Below are 20,691 nucleotides of genomic sequence, written 5' to 3'. Positions count from 1 at the left end.
AGTTCCCAAAGAAACCCTGTCCCCATTGAAAATGTATGGTTGACTCACCACACAGGCTTGCAACTCAGATACTTTTCCTGCAAATGTCAGAGCAATCAGTAAAACTGTTTTCCATGTTAAGAACCTCAATTAAGCCAGATTAGCTGGTTTAAATGGAGCATGTTAACTTCCCTAACACAAAATTAAGATCCCAAGGAGATGACACCAGTTTTCTTAAGCAAAACACCTTTCAAAAACATTTTAACATGAGAATGCTTTGGAAGAGGAGGATCCATGGGCAGACATGCTGAAATGGCCGATAAATGAACCTTGATGGAAAACTAAGACCGACCACAGGACAGTAAATCATACAAATACTGTAAAAAAAACAGACAGGAACTAGCCCTGAGTGGGTGCTGGTTATATTGTTGGGAAAACATAGAAAACTGTTTCCGTTTGCTAATAAGTTATTTTCTAGAAGCAGACTTTCTTGTCTCCATTAGTACCTGTTGCACATCCTTAGTAAACAGGTCCCTAAAGGGAATAAAGACCTCATCATCCAGCCAGTCTACTGAAGCTGATAAAGGTCAGGGTGCACTGAACACCTCCGATCTTGTATGAGAAGATTCACTCTGTGAGGAAGCTTGTGCTAACAGTTCCTGGCTATTTCCAAAAGAAGGGAGAACCACTGTTGCCTGGGGCAGAAGGGAGTCACCACAGTAATCTTGCGTGATTCCTTCTGAATCTTCAGAAGTACCCTGGATAACAGTGGAAAGGGTGGAAAAGCATATAAAACACACCTCTCCATGGAAAGGAAAAGGTATCTGTCTTCCAGTCCACCTTGCATGGAGTCCTGGAGCAGAATCTTAACAGCTGATTGTTCGGACAGGAGGCAAATAGGTCTACTCGAGGAACTCCCCACAGATGGATCATATATTGGAAGAACCCTGATCTAGTTTTACTTTGTGAGGGTCTGCTCTTGTCCTGCTCAGCTTATCTGCCACACAGTTTTGCTAAACAATTTTGTTCTGATGGAATGCAGGATGCCTGTATATTTAGACTGTGCTATGAAGCTATATCCCAAGCTAACATGGCTAGTCTGCAAAGGAGGTATGACTTTGTTCTCCCCTGCATGTTGATATGCTATACAGGCAAGGGAGCCCACAGGATTTTTTGCAAGGGGGGTGCAAACCCAGAGACCCCCACACACACACAGCCCCCCCCCATGCAGCCATTCCAGTGTCCCATTAATTCTCCCTAGTTGCCATAAACACTGTTCAAAACCGTCAGTGTGCATACTGTTTTATGCTTTACTTCTACAATGATGACAGATATTTGGATTTAATTTACAAACCTTATAGCACAAACACTGACAGACATTTGCTAAACAAAGCAATAGTCTTACAATGAAAACAGACTTGGCATTAAAACTTGTTTACCTTTGAAATTTACATTCAGTGAAACAGCACTGAAATCCACATTCAAAGAAAATGGATGAAAATCCCTTAGTGATGAGGTGTGCCACATAGAAGGATTTTTTGACTGTTGTGGCAATGTGGTTATCGAAGGTGAGACCACTGTCCACCTGTGTCCCTAAGTCTCTTATCACACTTTCAGTGTTTAGTGTACTGCCACCTATGTGGTAATTCACAAGTACATGTTTTTTCCCAAAGGGGATAACTTTTAGTTATGTACTCACCATAACTTTAGATGTTTGGGATCCATCTCGCCTACATTCTGTACTGATGGGCTCGGAGCCGATCCCTCGGCTCCGACTCGGCACGCTATGCTATAGAGCAAGGCCTCTTATTGGCTGAGCTACTTCTTATCCCAGGATACACCACCACTAATCCCCCAGATCTTGTTTGTCCGCATTCATGCACACATGCACAACTTATTTATATAACATTGTTAGATGTTTCAAGATGAAACAACAGGATTCGGATCTTCTGATATCCTCAGATCTCCAAGGAAGGGGGAAGGAGGGTGGGTTATTAGGAATGTAGGCGAGATGGATCCCAAACATCTAAAGTTATGGTGAGTACATAACTAAAAGATGTTATGTGATCCTATCTCGCCTACATTCTGTACTGATGGGACAGCATCCCTAGCACCTGATTCCTGGGTGGTTCACTGGAAAACACTCCTGAGCACTGTGGAACCAAATGAAGCTCGTCCTCTAGATGCCACATCCAATTTGTAGTGGGAAATGAAAGTGTGCGGGGAAGACCATGTAGCCGCAGCACAAATGTCACTAATGGCAAGCTTAGAATGAAATGCTATCGAAGTAGCCATAGCCCTTGTAGAATGAGCTTTGACAGAGGTGGTAAGCTCTTTGTTAGAATAAGAATAAGCTTGAGTAATACAGTCCCTGATCCATTTGGCAATAGTGACCTTTGTGACAGCTTTGCCCAATTTATTGTCTGCAAAGGATACAAACAACTGATCTGTTTTCCTTGTTTGTTTGGTCCTGTCTAAATAAAAGCAACTGCCTGTGGACATCTAGTGTGTGGAATATGAATTCCGCTTTGTTAGAATATTTTGGAAAAAGACTGGAAGTTCTAACGATTGTTGTAAGCAGAAACTGGAACAAACTTTAGGGACAAAGGAAGGATTTGGCCTGAGAGATACTCTGTCTTTGTGAAAAACCAAGTACGGGGGTTTTACTGACAAAGCTTGAAGCTCTGAAACTCTTCTGGTAGAAGTAATCGCCACCAGAAAAGCAGTCTTCCATGACAGAAATTTTAGATCACATGTAGCTGCCGGTTCAAAGGGGGAGGAAGTTAAGGCACGTAACACCACATCGAGATCCCATGGAGGTGCAGGATGAGAAATCGGAGGTCTTAATAGAGCAGCACCTTTCAAGAAGGTCTTACACAATCTGTTGCTCATTAAAGGTGGGTTTATAGATTCGTGAAAATTGGAAATCGCTGCCAATTGAACCCTGATGGTAGAGACTGAAGAGCCTTGATTGAAAAGAGAAGTTAAAAATTTTAGTACTTCTGCCACGGGAATAGAGATGGGATCCAGGCCCCGGAGTTGAGCCCAAATAGCAAATCTTTTCCATTTGCTAGAATACAGTTTCTTAGTAGCAGACTTATGGGCCGAAGATAATATGTGTACAACCTCTGGATCCAATGTATGACTCCTGACTATAGTCGGAAGAGGAGGAGCCAAGCCGTCAATTTTAAGGTGTGTAGGGACTGGTGGAATAGTCCCGACTGATGAACCAAAAGGTCTGGGATCTGATCCAGGAACCATGGACCTTCCAGAGCATATTTCCGAAGATAGGGAAACCATACTTGACGAGGCCAGTAAGGAGCAACTAAGATCATTTTGCTCCCCAAGAGAGATGCCTTTTGGATCACCCTGGGAAGGAGAGGAACTGGGGGGAAGGCATAAAGCAAGCCGGTGGGCCAAGGATGGGCTAGTGCGTCCATGGGGCTCTTCCCCGGAGCCGGGGTTAGGGAGAAGAATTTTTTGCACTTCGCATTTAGTGGAGTCGCGAAGAGGTCGCAACACGGAACTCCCCATCTGCTGAAAATCTGACTTGCAACTGTCATGTTCAGAGACCATTCGTGAGAAGAGAGGATGGTTCTGCTCAGTCTGTCGGCTATCACATTGGACTTGCCCGGGATATGAGTAGCCACTAGAAAGCGTTCGGTCGAGACTGCCCATTCCCAGACTCTCATGGCCTCTCTGCAAAGAGGATAGGATCTGGTCCCTCCCTGTTTGTTCAGATACCAGACAACTGAACGGCAATAACGCCCTGAGGGAGGTAATCGTGAAGGGCTTGGAGGGACAGAAGCACCGCCCTCATTTCTAGGATGTTGATATGAAGTAGGGTCTCTTCTGGGTGCCATTTGCCTTGGACTGACCTGCCCAGGGAATGCCCCCCCCCACCCCATCTGGGAGGCGTCCGTGTTCAAAGTGGCCGCAGGAGGAGGTGGAACAAAGGGTCGTTCCTGATCCAAATTGGAGGGCACTAGCCACCAGCGAAGGTCCCGTTTGCATGTTTCCGTGATCCATATGAGGTGACAGAGGGAGTTCCTGAAAGGACCACTGAGCTGAAAGAAGCCACTGGAGAATTCTCATGTGCAACCTTGCCAAGGGGACTAGAAGAACCGTGGTGGACATGGATCTCAATAGCTGCAGGACCATTCTGGCTGGGGCTTTGGACCTGGGAAGTAAGGCTCGAACTTGAGTCTGTATGGTTTGTATTCTGTCTGTAGGTAGATAGACCCGCATTTGGTTTGAGTCTATCTCTACCCCTATGAATCTTATTCGTTGAGATGGCAGCAACACAGACTTTGGCCAATTGAAGGTGATTCCAAGGGAGTTGCCCAGTGATATAGTGGCTTGTAGGCTCTGCAGTAGTAGATGCTTGGAGGTGGCAGTTAGGAGCCAGTCGTCTAGATACGGAAACACCTGGAATCCTAGACTTCTCAGGTGAGCAGTCACAACTGCCAAGCACTTGGTGAACACCCTGGGGGCTGTGGTGAGACCAAAGGGCAGCGCGCGGAACTGAAAATGACTGCCTCCTAGGCTGAAGCGCAGATGTCTCCTGGACGCTTGATGTACCATGATATGGTAATAAGCGTCCTTGAGATCTATGGAGCACATCCAAACACCTTTCTCCAGCAATGGGAGAATGGTTTGTAGGGTGACCATTCGGAACTTGGACTTTCTGACTGAACGGTTTAGAATGCTGAGGTCCAAAATGGGCCTCAAGTCCCCGGTCTTTTTTGGCACCAAAAAGAATCTTGAGTAAGTCCCTAATCCGATCTGGTCTGCGGGGACCGGTTGGATGACTCCTTTTTGCAGCAGCTTTGAAACTTCTGAGGCTGCAGTATCCCGTTGACTGGGTGGCGGGTCCGGGATTTTTTTGGACTGAGGTGGGGAGTGAGAGAAAGGGATGGTGTAACCTCCGGCGATAATTCGAAACACCCATCGGTCCTGAGTGATACCTTCCCAGGCTTTCAGGTGCTTCGAAAAACGACCCCCGACTGGCTCCGGAGCTGCACAGTCGGGCAATCCCTCAGGGACTGTGAAAGGCTGAAGAGCCACGAAAGGACTCACGGTCTCCAGTGTTGTGAGGGCCTCTGCCGCCTCTGGGACGGCGTCTTCCGGAAGAATTTCCCTCTCCCCTGCCTCTGGAAGGGGGATCATCCTGCTGAGAGGGGTAAGGCTTCTGAGATCTACAGAACCACATTTTCCCTTCTCTTTTAGCCTTGGGATACGGCCGAAAGGGAGTGGAAAATCGTGCCCCTACGGCATTCAGAGTCTTACCCTCCTGTTCGCAGCGGGTCAGTGTGTCCTTTACCTTGGGTCCAAACAGGGAGGACCCATCAAAGGGGGCATCGGCAAAGGAAGACTTAAAGGCCTCCGCAAAATGACACAGGTGGAGCCAGGCTTGTCTCCGTAGAGCAATGCCTGTACCCGCCGCTCTACTCGCCCCTTCGGCCGCATAAGAAATGAGCCTCATGGACGAGTTTGAAATGGACGACAATGTAGCCAGCTGAGAGCCAACCGTCTGGGCCAGCTCCTCAGGCAGGTTACCCAAGAGGGTAATCGGAAAGCTCTTTAATCAGATCCCTCTGAAATCTAGTAAAGTGCGTAAGGTAGTTCAAGGACCTTAATGTAAAGGCCGCTGAACTTAGGGTGCGCTTTCCGTACCGATCCATGCTCCTAGACTCCTTATTAGGAGGATGGACGGACGTCGAAGCCTCTGCTACATCTTGCTGGGTAGCAGATGCCACCACCAAAGCATCTACAGCCACACCTTTGGTTAGAAACTCTTTTCAGGGGTGCCGAGAGGAACTTATTCGGACGAGCAGGCACCAGTTCCACAGAGTCTGGGTGTTCCCACGCCCTTCGACAGATCAAATCCAAGAGCTCGTCGAAGGGCGGAGACACCCAGGAGGCGGAGGGCTGAGCCCCGAAGGCCTTAAGGAACACCGACATCAGCAGAAGGGGGTTTGGACTGCCAGCCACCTCGTTGTTTAAGGGCTTCCAGGATGTCTGCAAAAGAGACATCATCCGAGGACGACTTAGGGGACCCCTCTGCATCATCGAGATCAGTGTCTGATGTAAGAGACTCATCAGGGGAGTCAACGTGCTTCCTCTTGCACGATCTTTTCCTGGGGGGTTCTTCCGAAGAGGCTTCAGAAGGACCTCCAGGAGGGGGGGAAACCCCAGTGGGGGTAACCTCAGGCCCCGGGGCTCCGCTGTCTAAGGACAGGGGGACTGCCAAAGACCCAGTCTCGGTATGCAGGGAAGGAGCTGGGGAGACCGTGGAGGTAGCCAAAGATGATTTGGCTAACGCACTCCTCATAGCCCTGAAGGCGGGACCACCAGAATCCTGGGAGGGTCCCACCTCCGTGGCCACGACAGTAGATGGCACTCCCGCCGACGCACCAAGAGGGAGACTTGGGACCGAAAACATCAATCCCGACGCATCCCCCCCGGGGCCGAAGGAAGAAGTCCGTGTACTGAACTCCGACCCAAGAGCCGGAGTTGGAGTAAGGGTCAGGCCCGACCCTAAAACCTCCACCGGTTCCACCAGCACCGGCTCCAACGGTGCCGAGGCTGTTGGAGGAGGAACCATAGTAGGGAGGTGGACCATCGGCTCCGAAGCCGAATGGGCTGGAGCCGAAACTAGCTTTTGGAACACCGGAGACTGGAAGAGTCTAAGGAGCACCCTGTCGATGTCCGAATCAGACATCTTGGATGATCTGGACGATATCGATCAGGTCCGAACCGATTTCTCCATCGGCTCCAAAGGACTAGAGGACCAGCTCCGAATGGATTCTACCACTATCGGCTCTGAGAGAGATCTCAAGGCAATTTCCCTCGGTGCCGATAAGGACTTCGGCTCGAAGGGAAGAGTCTGAGCGGTAACCCTCATCGGCTCCAATATCAGTGGAGCCGATGAAGGTGACCGCCTCGATGCCCCAGTCCTCGGCTCCGTAACCAGAGGGTCGAGGCTGGAGGCATCGAGGCAGACCGTTCCGCCCTCGGCTCTGAAGTCCGTGGAGCCGATGGAGAAGTCTGCCTAGGTTTTTTGGCAGTCGGTTCCGACTGACTGGTCGAAGCCGACGCTTTCTTCTTTTTTGAAGGAGAGGGAGACGAAGATAAAGCTTCCTCGAAGGATGGCTTGATTAACCCCTTAAGGATTAATTTGTTTTTCCTCTCCTGGAGGACCCTTGATGAGAAGGCGTGACACACGCTACATGATTCTTGTAGGTGCTTGGCGCCTAAGCAGTAAACGCATGAGGAGTGGTCGTCCGTTATGGACATCTTAAAACCACACCTCATGCATTTTTTAAACCCGGAGGGTTTATGTTCTTTGGACATGACTAAAGAAACAGTTATCTAAGATAACACGAAAACTAGCTACAGTTCAAAATATAAAGTTTTTTTTTTTTTTTTTTTTTTTTTTTTTACACAATAACAAGTGCACAAGAAAAAACACAGAAAGAAAGGGTCAAGACCCTCTAACTAAAACGGGTACTTGACCCACTAATAAACGCTAGCCACAAATAACGCTAGAATAGCAAAAGGGGAAGGCCCCTCTAACTAAAACGGGAAACCTTCCCTTAACAAAAAATAACAACTTTCTCAACCAAATCAGCAAATACACACACGTATCACAAGAATAGCTGTTAAAACAGCTTTTGGGTTGAAAACTAGGAAATTCCTGACAGGAAAAGTCTAAATAAATTAGTACTTAGCCCAGCCAAGTTGAGACCACGTCTTAGCTTGTAAGCGGCAAACGAGATCTGGGGGATTAGTGGTGGTGCATCCTGGGATAAGAAGTAGCTCAGCCAATAAGAGGCCTCGCTCTATAGCATAGCGTGCCGAGTCGGAGCCAAGGGATCGGCTCCGAGCCCATCAGTACAGAATGTAGGCGAGATAGGATCACATAACATCTATACATTTCTTGGCATTGAGCTTGAGACAATGGCTCTGGCACCAAGCATCTGTTTCTGTAAGGCTCTTTTGTAGAATATCCACATAATTTGGGGATTCAATAATAGCTCCCAGTTTGCAGTCATCTGCGAAGTTTGTTAGCCAGAGTCCCTTAGTGTTGGCCTGTACTTCAGAAATGTAGATGAAAGGTTTTCCTGAATTCATTTTGGAACCTTCTTACCATTTCTATTCTTAAGTGGCTGTTTATCTGTATTTTACTGAGACTGTTTATTCCTTTTTTTTTGTGTGTTAAAAAAAATTGGAATTGGAGATATAAAAGGGTCTATATTATATGCTCGAACTTTTAAAACTTCGATGCTCATATAATCGACCCTATATGAGAAAAGTTTTAAAACTTCGAACATATAAAAAAAATAAATAAAAACAAAAACTACCCTAATGTTCTGAGAGCAGGGGGGCAACCTCCCCTGCAGCCCTCCCACTACTTAAATATACCAACTCCGAGACTGCACTACAGTGAAGTAAAGGGAAATATTCCCTACGGCGATCTCACTTCACTGTAGTACGATTTCAGAATTGGTATATTTAAGTAGCGGGGGGGTGTGGGGGTGCAGGGAGCTTGCCCCCCTGCTCAGAGCGTTCGGTAGATTGGTTTTGGTTTTATTTTATTTTTGTTATATGTTTGAAGTTTTAAAATTTCACGAAGAAAAAACCACATGTGGAGAAAACAGCAAATACACCAACACGAACAAAAAAACACCTCCAAGCCAATAACTAGTCCCCGCCACTCACGAAGGTATATAAGGTGCATAAATGGTTACCATCACTCAAGGCAATCTTTTCACCACACTTTATTAAATAAATAAAATCCACATCAATCCATAGCAAAAAAGGTCAAGTGCTTTCGTCAAATAGACTTCCTCTGAGGAAGTCTATCTGATGAAAGTGCTTGACCTTTTTGCTATGGATTGATGTGGATTCTATTTATTTAATAAAGTGTGGTGAAAAGATTGCCTTGAGTGGTGGTAACCATTTATATACCTTTGTGAGTGGCGGGGACTAGTTATTGGCTTTGAGGTGTTTTTTTGTTCGTGTTAGTTTTAAAACTTCGCTTATATTGAGTCGATTATATCAGCATCGATGTTTTATAATTTCAATCATATAATATAGACCCATATAAAATAACTTGGAAAATCTGGAAAAAAAAGGCTGAAAAATCTTAGAGATTCCCTGGATCAGCTTGCCCTTTCATCACACTTTCTGATTACCTCTGCAGCAGAGGGGCCAAACACTAAATCTCTATCCAAGGAAAGAATTTACAGTCTCATTTTTATAATCTGGGTGGTTCTGAGAATGCAGCTATAAAAGCTTCCTCAAAACATTACCAGTGGCCATAGCTCTGGAAAATGTATCAGACACGTACACAGATTGTAAACAATTAGTAGTGAACCATGCAATACAAGAAACTACGTCACTTAAAGCAGATTTTTCCTCACAAGAAGAAACTGCAGATAAAACATTCCTCAAACTTTCTCAATTTGCCAGGAACAAATTTTAACATATGAGCATAACAATTAAAAATTCTGAAAATCAAAGTTGCTGAAGTATACACATTTTACCCATAGCCATCAATAGTTCTTCCATCCTTATCAGAAAGAGTAGGATTGGAATTAAGTGGTTAGTAGCAGTGAGATCAACTAAAGCTATAACTCATGGGTCAGGTTTAGGAATGGTGTATAAAAATTTAAAAGACTGAGGACCTTTATACATCCTATCTGCCTTTTTAGGGGCAAGCTGGCTGACTATCAGGAAAACTGCAGGTGGTAAGACACACATCCTGTACAGCAGACAGGACAGAAGGAATGAGTGTAGGTTCTGGAAAATCCTTCTGTAACAACTTATTGTATTTTCAGAGGTACTGAGAAACTTCAGTGTTTTCCAAATGAGAACCCTGGTGCATTCTAGCAATAGTCTCAGAAAAAAGGAAACCCCCACAAACTTCGAGTCCAAACTGGCCACATTTGCTAGAGATCAAAAGGCCTTCTTCACATATGTCTGTAACCTCAAAGGTAGCACCCAGATATGTTCAGAACTGGACGTCAAGCACACCACATATACAAATGCTTTAAGGTATAGCAAACTTGCTGGCTGATAGATTCAGCAAAAATTTCACCCCTCTGTCCCCCCATCAGTAAATCAGTACATTCCCAGCACCTGCCCCTTCCCCTTATATCTAGGGATCACGTCATCACTGCTCTTTCAAAGGCAAAAAATACAGCCTCCATGGGACCCGATAACATCCCAGGCTGCATCCTACATGAACTCAGGCTGGAACTTGCAGCATCATTAGGCACCCTATTCAATCAAAGCCCGAGTACAGGCTTTGTCCCAGCTGAGTGGAGGAAAGCCACTGCCATCCACCGATCCTGGAAGTTATAGAACCATCAGCCTAACTAGCCTGAACTGCAAGGCCATGAAACAGATTATCATGGACATTAACAAGGACATTGGCAATCTCCAAATACTTGATCCCACACAGTTTGGCTTCGTCATGGGGAGGTCATGTCTGTTAATTTTGGTCAACTTTTTTGAGACAATCACCAAAGCCATGGATGAGGGGGAAGATGGTGCACACTGGCTACCTTGACCTGGTCAAAGCCTTCAACACTATTCCCCACTTGGGCATAATAGATAAACTCTCTCAACTAGGCATCAGTCCGTATGCTACCAGATGAGTAGCTAACTGGCTCACTGATGGAACCCACCTAATTAACCAGGGTTCGATCTTGGGGCCACTGTTATTTGGGATATACTTTTCTGAGGTGCAAGCCAAAACCAGTGGGCTATGGCTGACCAAGTTTGCAGATGACTGCAAGCTGGGTGCTGTCATCAATTCCCCTAGTGAGGTGGACATCCTCCAAGATGGTCTCACCCAAACAAATGACTGGTGTCTGAGACATGGCCTCAAGCTGAATACAAAAAAATGCATCATCAGCCCCTTTGGAGAGAGTGGCATCCCCACAAATTATCACATTAATAACAAACTCCTAAGCACACAATCAGTCATGAGGGATTTGGGCACCCAGACTGATAGCAACCTGACTTTTGACCACTATGTTGCTTCCATTGTATGGAAAGCTTTCTACATGGCTCACCTCATAAGTAAGGGTATCTCATCCAGGGACAAGGAGGTCATAACATCCCAGTATTCTTCCCTTATAAGGTCCATTATTGAGTATAATGCCCCATTTGGCATGTACCTCTCAAAGCGCATTCAGTAGCTGGAGAGACCACAAAGGTTCCTCACCAGAAGAATCCAGGGCCTCAAAAATCTACCATACACAGATAGGCTAAAAGGCCTATCCCTCTACTCAGTTTCATACAGACTCCTCAGAGGTGACCTCTGTCAGGCATACAAGGCAATCTCATACCCCGCCTTGATGGGACTGCTGCATATCTGCAAGTTAAGCTCCACTCGAGTAACCCTCACATGCTGCCTCAATCTAGTCTGTGACATCAATAGGACTTGTTGGCGGGACAGATCTGTGTCCCAGAGACTTCTCCATCTGTGGAACAGACTCCTTCTCCATGTCAAGAAGAGTACCTCTTTACCCCTTTTAAGCACAACCTGGATAACTGGATGGGAAATAGAAAATACATCCCTGGGATTCCACCAGTGTCTTTGCTGAACAGGGGCATCAGGTGCTGATTTGTCTAAACATAGGCTAAACTCTTGGCTAGGCTTATAAGGGCCTCAGGGCCAATAGCCTAGTAACTTCCTATGAAAGAAATCAGCAGCTGAGCTCTACTCTGACTCCGAATCAGAAATCTATTCAGCCCCGAATCTTCCTTTTCAGATTCAGAATCTTGAATCTCTTCAGGAAGGATGGAATTCCTCTTTCTTTTACCAGAATCTACTTTATAAGAAAGATCAATAGCCTGAATTAAAATCCTGAGCCAGACCCAATAAACTACTCCTATCCAAAGAAAAATTGAGAAGTAGATCATACATGCTTGGTTTTCGGTTTAATTTTTGACAGGAGAAATGAGGACAACTGTGTTGCTAATGGCAGAAGTAGCTTCCCCCAGGGATGGGGACAGCATTCTGACAAAACAGTGAAACCTTCCCTTTTCCCTCTCCAGGAGCACTAAGAGAGGATCCTCTTTGCCCACTGAGGGGACCCCAACAGCCACAGAGGACGTGGCTAACCTCCCATCCATAGTGGCTTATAGGTGCTACAACAGGGTGATCCGGAGTAAAAGTTCAGTGGTCTGGGGTACAACAAATGGCCACAGCAGAGTCACCCACCAGCGGCTGAGGCAAAGTGATAGCCTGTTGTGGTGGCAAAGACTGTTTGCTTATTTTTTTTTCTTATTGTGGCTAGAAGAAGGACTGACTGTGGGACCAGTACTCTATTCAATGGTTAAGCCAAAAAATGGTAACTCTTTCCCAGGGATTATAAGCAGCATTTGCCAGTAAACACTACCAATCCAATACAGTTACTTTTTTGACAGAAAAACACAGTAAAAAGGCATTTTCCAGTTCTCCGTAATTAAATTTCTAATCAGTCCCATGATCAGGCTTAGCAGGCTCACGTCAGATGACACAACATTTTTAAAAGAGTTAGAAATTCTAATAGGCTTTTTTCTAAAAAGAGGGTATGAGTTGAGATGGCTTAAAATAATTGAAAATTAAGCTGTTCTTTTGAGAAATACGAAGGTAGGACCTATATTAAAAAGTAATAGTAATTCTACACATTTAAATGTTATGAATTGCAGTACCACAGAAGAACAGATGGTAGTGCAATATAATTGTTGTTTCCCTTTGCCAATTTCGAATGAAATGGGACTGATTAGAAATTTAATTATTGAGAACTGGAAAATATTGTTCGGAAATATAGATTTGGTTAAAGTTATTGGCCCTTGTCCTAGCTTTACTTACAAGAAAGTTTGTAACATAAAAAGTATCTTGGAAAGTGGAAATAAAGGGTCAGACACTAATAAGAAGCAAATTGTGTCTAAAAAGGGAACTTTTGCATGTCACAATTGTAGACAATGTAGATTTGTCAGTAATTCATCTTCTATTTATTTTAAACATATAAATAGAACAGTTTGGACAAATAGCTTTTTTGACTGTAATAGTAGCATGTTAGTGTACGTGGCATAGTGCCTTACATGCACAAGTTTTTACATAGGTAAAACCATAAGATGTTTTAAAAGAAGAATATATGAACATCAGTTGGCTATAAAAAATGGAGATGAAAAAAATGCATTAGCAAGACATGCAAAAGAATGTAAATCTTTTAAGAAATTTACAAGTTCTGTTCTTGATAATACAGATAAAGAATTTTCTGTTGATGTTAAGACCAGATTAGAATGTAAGGAAAGTACTTGGCAGATTAGGCTGGGGGGTGACATTAAACCAGGTTTAAATGAAGTAGTTAATTTAAAGTGCTTTTTACAATTAATGTAGTTCCTACATATGTTTATTTTTAGAACTCATGATAGGAAATTTATAATGCTAATTATATATACAGATATATGTTCAGGTATTATTATTATTTTTATACATATATAGATCCTTTTATAAAAGATAAAAATGTGTGTATTATAATTTTTATCATTGTCTTTTTAAATATTAATTGATTTGAAACATGTGACTGTTTAATGAGTTATAAAATGACGTTGGATGGGGTAGATGATCATTCTGATGAAGTTCACGATCATTAAAGTGGATGAAAGCTAAGGACAAAGTGTTTTGTGCTTTTCTGACGTCAAGCGATTATGGTAGTTTTGATATTGTCAGAACACTTTTGTTAACAAGAAATTTCTCTGTGTATATTTATTGATATGTTTACAAAAATATGAAAGCATATGCTTAATTGTATAAATAGCAATTTCTATGGGCAGTTATATCTTCTCTTTCTGTCCATATCCCTGCTGGACTTATCGCACTCTTTACTCTCTGGCATCATAAGTGTGGTCGGTTCATGTCAGTGGGTATCCTGCTAATGGGAGTCATTGGACCACTTACTGCTGGAATCCTGATAAGTGCAGCTATTGCTGGAGTTTACAGAGCTGCAGGAAAAACAATGATACCTTTTCGAAGCACTTGTTTTGGGAGTTGGACAGACATTTTTTGCGGTCCTTATTTCTTTTTTGCGAATGTTGACTACACTATAGCATTTGGTTTTTGGCATACTAAGCTGAGAACAGGAGGCATCCTCAGAAACAGCAAATAACACCGAATATCTCTCTCAAGATGTGCAACTTAACAGTGCAAATATGAAAGGCAGTATTCTTCTGTAACATCTAAGGTTTCAACTGATGAAATGTAGCAGTTTGTAAGTCACTTGTTTTATGAAGTATTAAATACTTATGGAAATATTGTTTATTTTCATAACTACTAAAAAAAAAAAAAAAAAAAAAACTTGCAATATCTCAGGTATAGTGTGATATAAATGGACAATGAATGAATTTTCCTGTCGCCACCATGCAATAGCACATCATACCCTTCAATAAAGTATAGGGTTCTCAATTATGAAAATATAAGCATAAATATGAACTGACAGTGATTAATTTCTCTACTGCAGAGCATCCTAGATTAACAATCTTAGAGTCATTTTGTTAATAACTCCGTGTCCTTTCTAATACTACCTGTTATTAGCTGGAAAGCCATTTAGTTAAAGAAACCAGAGCCAGAAAAGTTCTGGACACCACAAGGAGTGATGTGTGTGAACTGGAAGTATAGTAAAAGGCACTGGCTTGAATAAGCAAATCTAAAATATCTGTTTACCTCCATTTTCTTGACACTGTTTGTTTATTTTTCCAAAACTGGATACAGAATCCCTTAGAAAATCTTGAAAAGGAGTCCTGAAATAATTTACAGACTCCTTTTGAATATCTCTGCAGCAAAGGGTCCAAAAACTAAATCTCTATCCAAAGGAGAATTTAAAATCTCATTTTTATCATCATCTGGGAGGTTCTGTGAATGCAGCCAGGAAAAATCTTCTCAACACAGTACCAGTGGCCATAGCCTTGGAAGAAGTAGCAACTGTGTCATATGCACAAGAGTAGTGACTTGTACAACAGAAGAAACTAAATTATTTAAAGCAGTGTTTTCCTTAGAAGGAACTGAAGATAAAACATTTGTCATACTCCATAACTAGCCAGAGCAAACCTTAACATATCAGCCTGACAATTCAAAATTCTGAAAAATCAAAGCTGAAGAAGCATACACTCTTTTTCCATACTTATAATCTTCCCATCCTTATCAGAGAGTAGGATTGGAATCCAGAAAAATTATGCACTTGCCATAACATTATTTATTTATTTACATTTGTTGACCGAGAAAGTCAGACTGGACACAGGTCCTTTTTCAGCGGAGGCCCAGGGAGAAAAGCTCCATAATAGAAACAATTAAAAATTAATTGCAAGTTACAAGAAGTATAGGTAGGTTTTGTTTAACAATAGTAGTAAACAGTTATAGTTCAAAAAGAAATTATTTAGTTAAATGGTACAACACTTATATCCTTGGTGCCATAAAGACCAACAAGTATTTTAATAGCTGAACTAGCAGCTATTACCCATGAATAACAGTGGCTAAGATTACAGCTGAGATAGAGGTTTACAAGCAATGTATTTGGCTGCAATCCGAGGTAGTTAGAGGGGTGGAAGAAAGGGATTAGAGAGGTTGAGGTAGAGAGGTCTGTTACAGGGGCATGTCCAGTGCTCTTTTAGATGAGATTTTAGAGCAGCTTTGACGTTAGTATGTGATGACACAGATGTTATAGTGTGAGGAAGGGTATTCCATAATTTTGCTATGGAGTAGGAAAAGAGAGCTTCTCCAGCAGTGTTCCTGGTTTTAGTTACCTGTAATTGATTTTTGTTGCTGGAACATAGTGGTCTAGTGGTATGATAGGGTTGGAGTAGATTTTGGAGAGAGGGGACTTTTAGAGGATGATTTAGTAGTTTGTGGGTGAGTGAGAGTTGGTACCATTGAAGGAGGTGAGGGAGTTCTAGCCAGCCTAGTTCAGTAAGTGAGGTGCAGTGGTGGCTATGGTAGTTTGCACCAGTGGCAAACCTTGCTATTGTGTTGTAGCAAGCTTCGAGTTTACCTAACTCACTTTGCCTTAGGTTGGTAAATACTGGAGAGGTGTAGAATAGCTACAGGTGGAGATAAGGTGGCTATTTGCAACAGAAATCTTGGCTGTTTTGGTGAGGAATTGCTTATTTCTGTATAAAGCTCCTAGTTTTTTGTGTACTTTTTTATGGTTAACGAGATGTGGATGTCAAATGTGAGGTTATTGTCAATTTCAACTCCAAGTAGTTTGGTGTGGTCTGTTGGGGGGATAATGGTATTGTCATTGGCTTTAATATTAAACTGGTGGGTTGGAAGATGAGGAGCTTTGTTTTGTTTGAGTCAAGTATTAGTTGTGCATCTGAAAGCCAAGTTTCAACTGAGGAAAATTATAAAAATTTATACCGGTCTTGTCCATTTTCATTCTTTCTCAACTGATGGGGTTTCAGATCTGATTCAGACACTTTTTCCAGCTCCTCGGATCCAACACTTGAGCTTCTCCCTTTACCCATAATGCCCCACCAGCCTAAACATACCTCAGATCAAGTTTGATGCCCTTAGTATATAATGAATAATACTGTAAGAGAAAAAAGGTATAGGTTAAAAGAATAGAACTGGAGCTCAATGAACAATAGTTCCTACAATGATACCCATTAGGTCTCTCTAGGAGCAAAAGGGAGGAGGATTAGGAGGGCAGGAAGTTGAGGAAGAATGAAAATGGCTAACACAGATATAAGAAGTACATAGCTTTTTTTATTTGATGTCATTTTCATTCATTCCTCAACTGATGGGACATAGTACCCAGGTAGATGAACCTTGGGTGGCCCTCATGGAAGGATATTTCAGAGTACTGCGGAGCCAAAAGCAGCTCTGTTCCTCGAAACCAAATCCAATTTGTAATGCGCGATAAAGGTATGAGCACTTGACCAAGTGCCATCTATGGAAGCTCTTGACGAAAATGCTGAGGATACAGTCATAGACCTTGTGGAATGATCTCTAGGAGTCTTGGCAAGGACAACCCTCTTTTACTATACACAAGAAATCAGTTAACCATTTGGCTACAGTAACTTTAGAAATGATATGCCCGATCTGTTAGGTGAGAAGGATACAAAACTGGTCAGTCTTCAAGACATCTTTGGTCCGATGGAAATAAAACTGAAGTTGTGTATGCATATCCAAAAGATGGAGCATATAATCTCCCTTATTTGAAAAATTTGAAAAGAAAACTGGGAAGTTAATGACTTGGCTGATATTAGATTCAGAAGCTACCTTAGGCAAAAAAGATGGGTTGGTCCATAAGGAAACCCCATCTTTGTGGAAAAATCGGGTAAGGAGGCTTGGAGGAGAGAGCCTGGAGTTGAGATAATCATCTAGCTGATGTAACAGCAACTATAAAAATGGTTTTACAGTACAAAAACGTAAGGTCTGACTGGGCTGAAGGTTCAAAGAGGCTTTGGGTAAGACCTTGAAGCAGGACAGTTAAATCCCAAGGAGAAGTAGGATCCTTTGCTGAAGGTGTAAGCAAAAATGCTCCTTTGAGAAAAACTGCATAATCTAGAAGAAACTAAGGAAGAATTATTTTCACCTAGATGGAAGTCTGAAATGGCAGCCAACTGATCCTCAATAGAAAAACTATCCCCTTCATTGACAATTGAAGCTAAAAACTCAAGTACAGCTGCTATAGGGACAGAAACCAAATCTCTTTCATTTACTTCTGTACATCTTTCTGTCAGAAACCTTCTGAGATGATGATAAAATATGATAGACCAGGAAACAAAGCCTGGGCTGTCTAGCAATTAGTGGAACTGCAGAAACCATGTGGTTAGTTTAAGACCGTTATATCTGGATCAGTCATACCTGTCGGGTGAGATGGAAGGTCTGGATTGGGATCCAGTATCCTGAGCAGATGTAGAACATGAGGCCAGAGGAAAGGAAACAAATTTGACGAGGCCAAAAAGGTGCAATGAGGATAATGGTCTTCTTCAACTGGTACGCTTTTGTAGAAATTTGGGGATTACAAGTAATGTGGGGGGTAAAGCATATAGGAGACCGGAGGGACAGTCATGGACTACAGCATCTCTTGTTATCTCCCCCTTTGGAGGGACCAGGGCAAAGAACCCGTTGCACTTATTGTTGAGGGAGAAGCAAAATGATCACAGCAGGGTTGACCCCATCGACAGAAAACTCTCTCCACCATTCTGACATTGAGAGACCACTTGTAAGGTATCAGAATGGACCTGCTTAGCTTGTCTGCAACCATGATGGGTTTCCCCGGTATGTGCATTGCTATAAGGAAGTGACCAAAAGAGATCACCCACTGCCTCACTCTCGTTGCTTCTTGACATAGCAAGTAAGATCTACTTCCTCCTGGTTTGTTGATGTACCAGACTCCATATGAATAGCAGTCATCCCGGAAGGAGAGTGTCTTGAAAGGCCTGCAACACTCAGAGGACTGCTTATTTTCAGGACAATGATATGCATATCTTGGTCTCTTCTGGGAACCACATACCTTGGACTGCCCTTCCCAAGTAGTGCCCCCATACCAGTTCGAGGCATCTGTGGTCACTGTGGCTGTGGGCAGGTGAAGAAGAAATGGACAGCCTTGGGTAACTTTACTTGAATAAAGCCACCAAAGAAGATATTTTTTATAAGATTGTGTGATTTTCACTGGAGCGAAAAAGGCTGCTGAAGAATAGACCACTGTATGGATAGAATGCATTGCAGGATACACATGTGAAACCTGGCTAAAGGGGCTAGGGTGATAGCTGCTGCCATGGATCCCAAGGCTTGTAATGTTAGTCATGCTGGAAGAGAAGTATGTGAGATCACTTTCTTGACCAGGGATCTGAGGGCCAGGATTCATGTTGGAAGAAGAGAGGCTATCTGAGCGAGTGCCCAAATGCACACCTATGAACTCCAGACTCTGTAGGTGAGTTGTGATTTTCTGTAATTGACAATGATGCCTAGGTAAAGACAACTGCAACAAGCAGTTCCTTGCCTATAGAAGTAGACGCCTAGATGTGGCAGTTACTAGTCAGTCATCTAGATACAGGAAAACTCTGAATCCCTGCAGTCTCAGGTGACCTGCTACCACCGCTATGCATTTGGTGGAAACCCTAGGGGCTGTGGTGAGGCCAAAGGGCACTGCTCTGAACTGGCAATGACTGGCTCCCAAGCTGGAAGCGCAGATATATTCTGCAGCTCCTATTCAATTTGATATGATAGTACATATCCTGTAGTTCTAACACACATCTAATCGTCCTTTCACAGTACTGGCAAAATGGACTGAACCGTGACCATCTAGAACCTTAAATAGTTCATATTTTGGTTTAGTGTGCTGAGATCCAGGATAGGTCTCAAGTTCCATGTCTTCTTTGGCACTTAGAAGAATCTTGAGTAGGTTCCGGATCTTATCTGGTCTGGGGGGACCTTTTGAATGTCTCTTTTTCTGAACAACTTTTCTATTTCTAATGCTGCGGTCTCCCTCTGATTGAGTGGAACATGAGGGATTCTATTCATTCTTGCAGGGGGAGTTTGGGAAAATGGTATGATATAACCTCTGGATATAACTCTGCACCCAGTAATCTTTTGTGATGAATACCAAGGCTTTTTGGTACACAGACAAACGCCCACTGAGAGACTACAGAGGGTAACAGTTGGGCAACTTTTCAGGAACAGTGGTAGGGTTTTGTCTGAGAAAGAATCCTGGAAACCCCGGTTCTGCAGGCCACCTCTGCCACACGGTTGGTATCTTTCATTAGAGTTCCCCCTTCTGCTTCTGTGAGAAATATCTTCTCATGAGTCTTGGAATGGATCTTGGGATTTGCAGAACCACATCTTTCTACCTCCTCCATGATTCCAGGAAAGAGGTCTTTGAGGAGTAGAAAAAGAGATCCCCATGGCAGACAGGGTCTTTCCTTCTTGTTCATTTCTAAAGAGCATTTCTTTTACTTTTGGTCTAAATAGAGAAAATCCATCAGAAGGAGCACTGAAGAATAAAGACTTGAAGGGCTCTGAAAAATCTCAAAGCCACATTCAGCCAGGCATGTCTCCTAATGGCCATGCCTTAACTGGCCACCTGTGAGGCATCCTCTGCAGTGTGGGATATCAACCTCACAGATGCATTACCTACTGACTGAAGTGTGGCCAGTTGAGAAGAGACTCTATTATGGTCCGCTGTAGACATGGAGTCAGAAAGAGATTTGGCGAGATCTTTAGCCAAATCTCTTTGCAATCTTTTGAAATATGCCAAGTAATTCAACGACCACCCAGCAAAGGTCATTGAAGCATAAACATGCTTACTGAACCTGAACAAGGTTCTGGACTCCTTGTTAAGGGGATGGACAGAAGAGCTCTGCAAGCAATTTCTTAGTGGGTAAAAAATGAAGAAAAACAGTCGCAACACTTCGCTGGAAACTGAAAACTGTTTTAATGACAGAGTAGCAAATCGACCAACAAAGTACAGTTTTGTACCTACCATAAATGTAGATGTCTGATAGGTATGCATCTGCAGTCATCACATATGGGTTGTCCTGCCTCAGGCAGCCCTTGATCGGCGGATTCCAAAGTCTGGGTCGGCGTCGCTGTCGCCCCTTCCCCGACGTCAGAGCGCCTGGGGTATAAAAGTGTCAGCCGACGCCATCTTCCTCAGTGTTTCTTGCCCCAGATGCCAGGTGCCCTCAAAGGAAGGCTAAATTTGG

General features: G+C 43.4%; 1 protein-coding gene and 1 pseudogene across 4 annotated transcripts in view; one reads left to right on the top strand and one right to left on the bottom strand.

The window, feature by feature from the left end:
* The window catches only part of LOC122807950, a 44,080-nt pseudogene extending 29,986 nt beyond the window's left edge, over window positions 1-14,094 (top strand).
* Window positions 1-20,691, bottom strand: part of GLB1L2 (galactosidase beta 1 like 2) — a 2,046,079-nt gene that overhangs the window by 617,763 nt on the left and 1,407,625 nt on the right. The window lies entirely within an intron of this gene.

This window comes from Protopterus annectens, chromosome 8.part0, assembly GCF_019279795.1.
Source record: "Protopterus annectens isolate FY-2018-M chromosome 8.part0, PAN1.0, whole genome shotgun sequence".
NCBI classification, from domain to species: Eukaryota; Metazoa; Chordata; order Ceratodontiformes; family Protopteridae; genus Protopterus; species Protopterus annectens.
The sequence above is the reverse complement of the archived record's forward strand: the minus strand, read 5'-3'. Positions and strand labels throughout refer to the sequence as shown.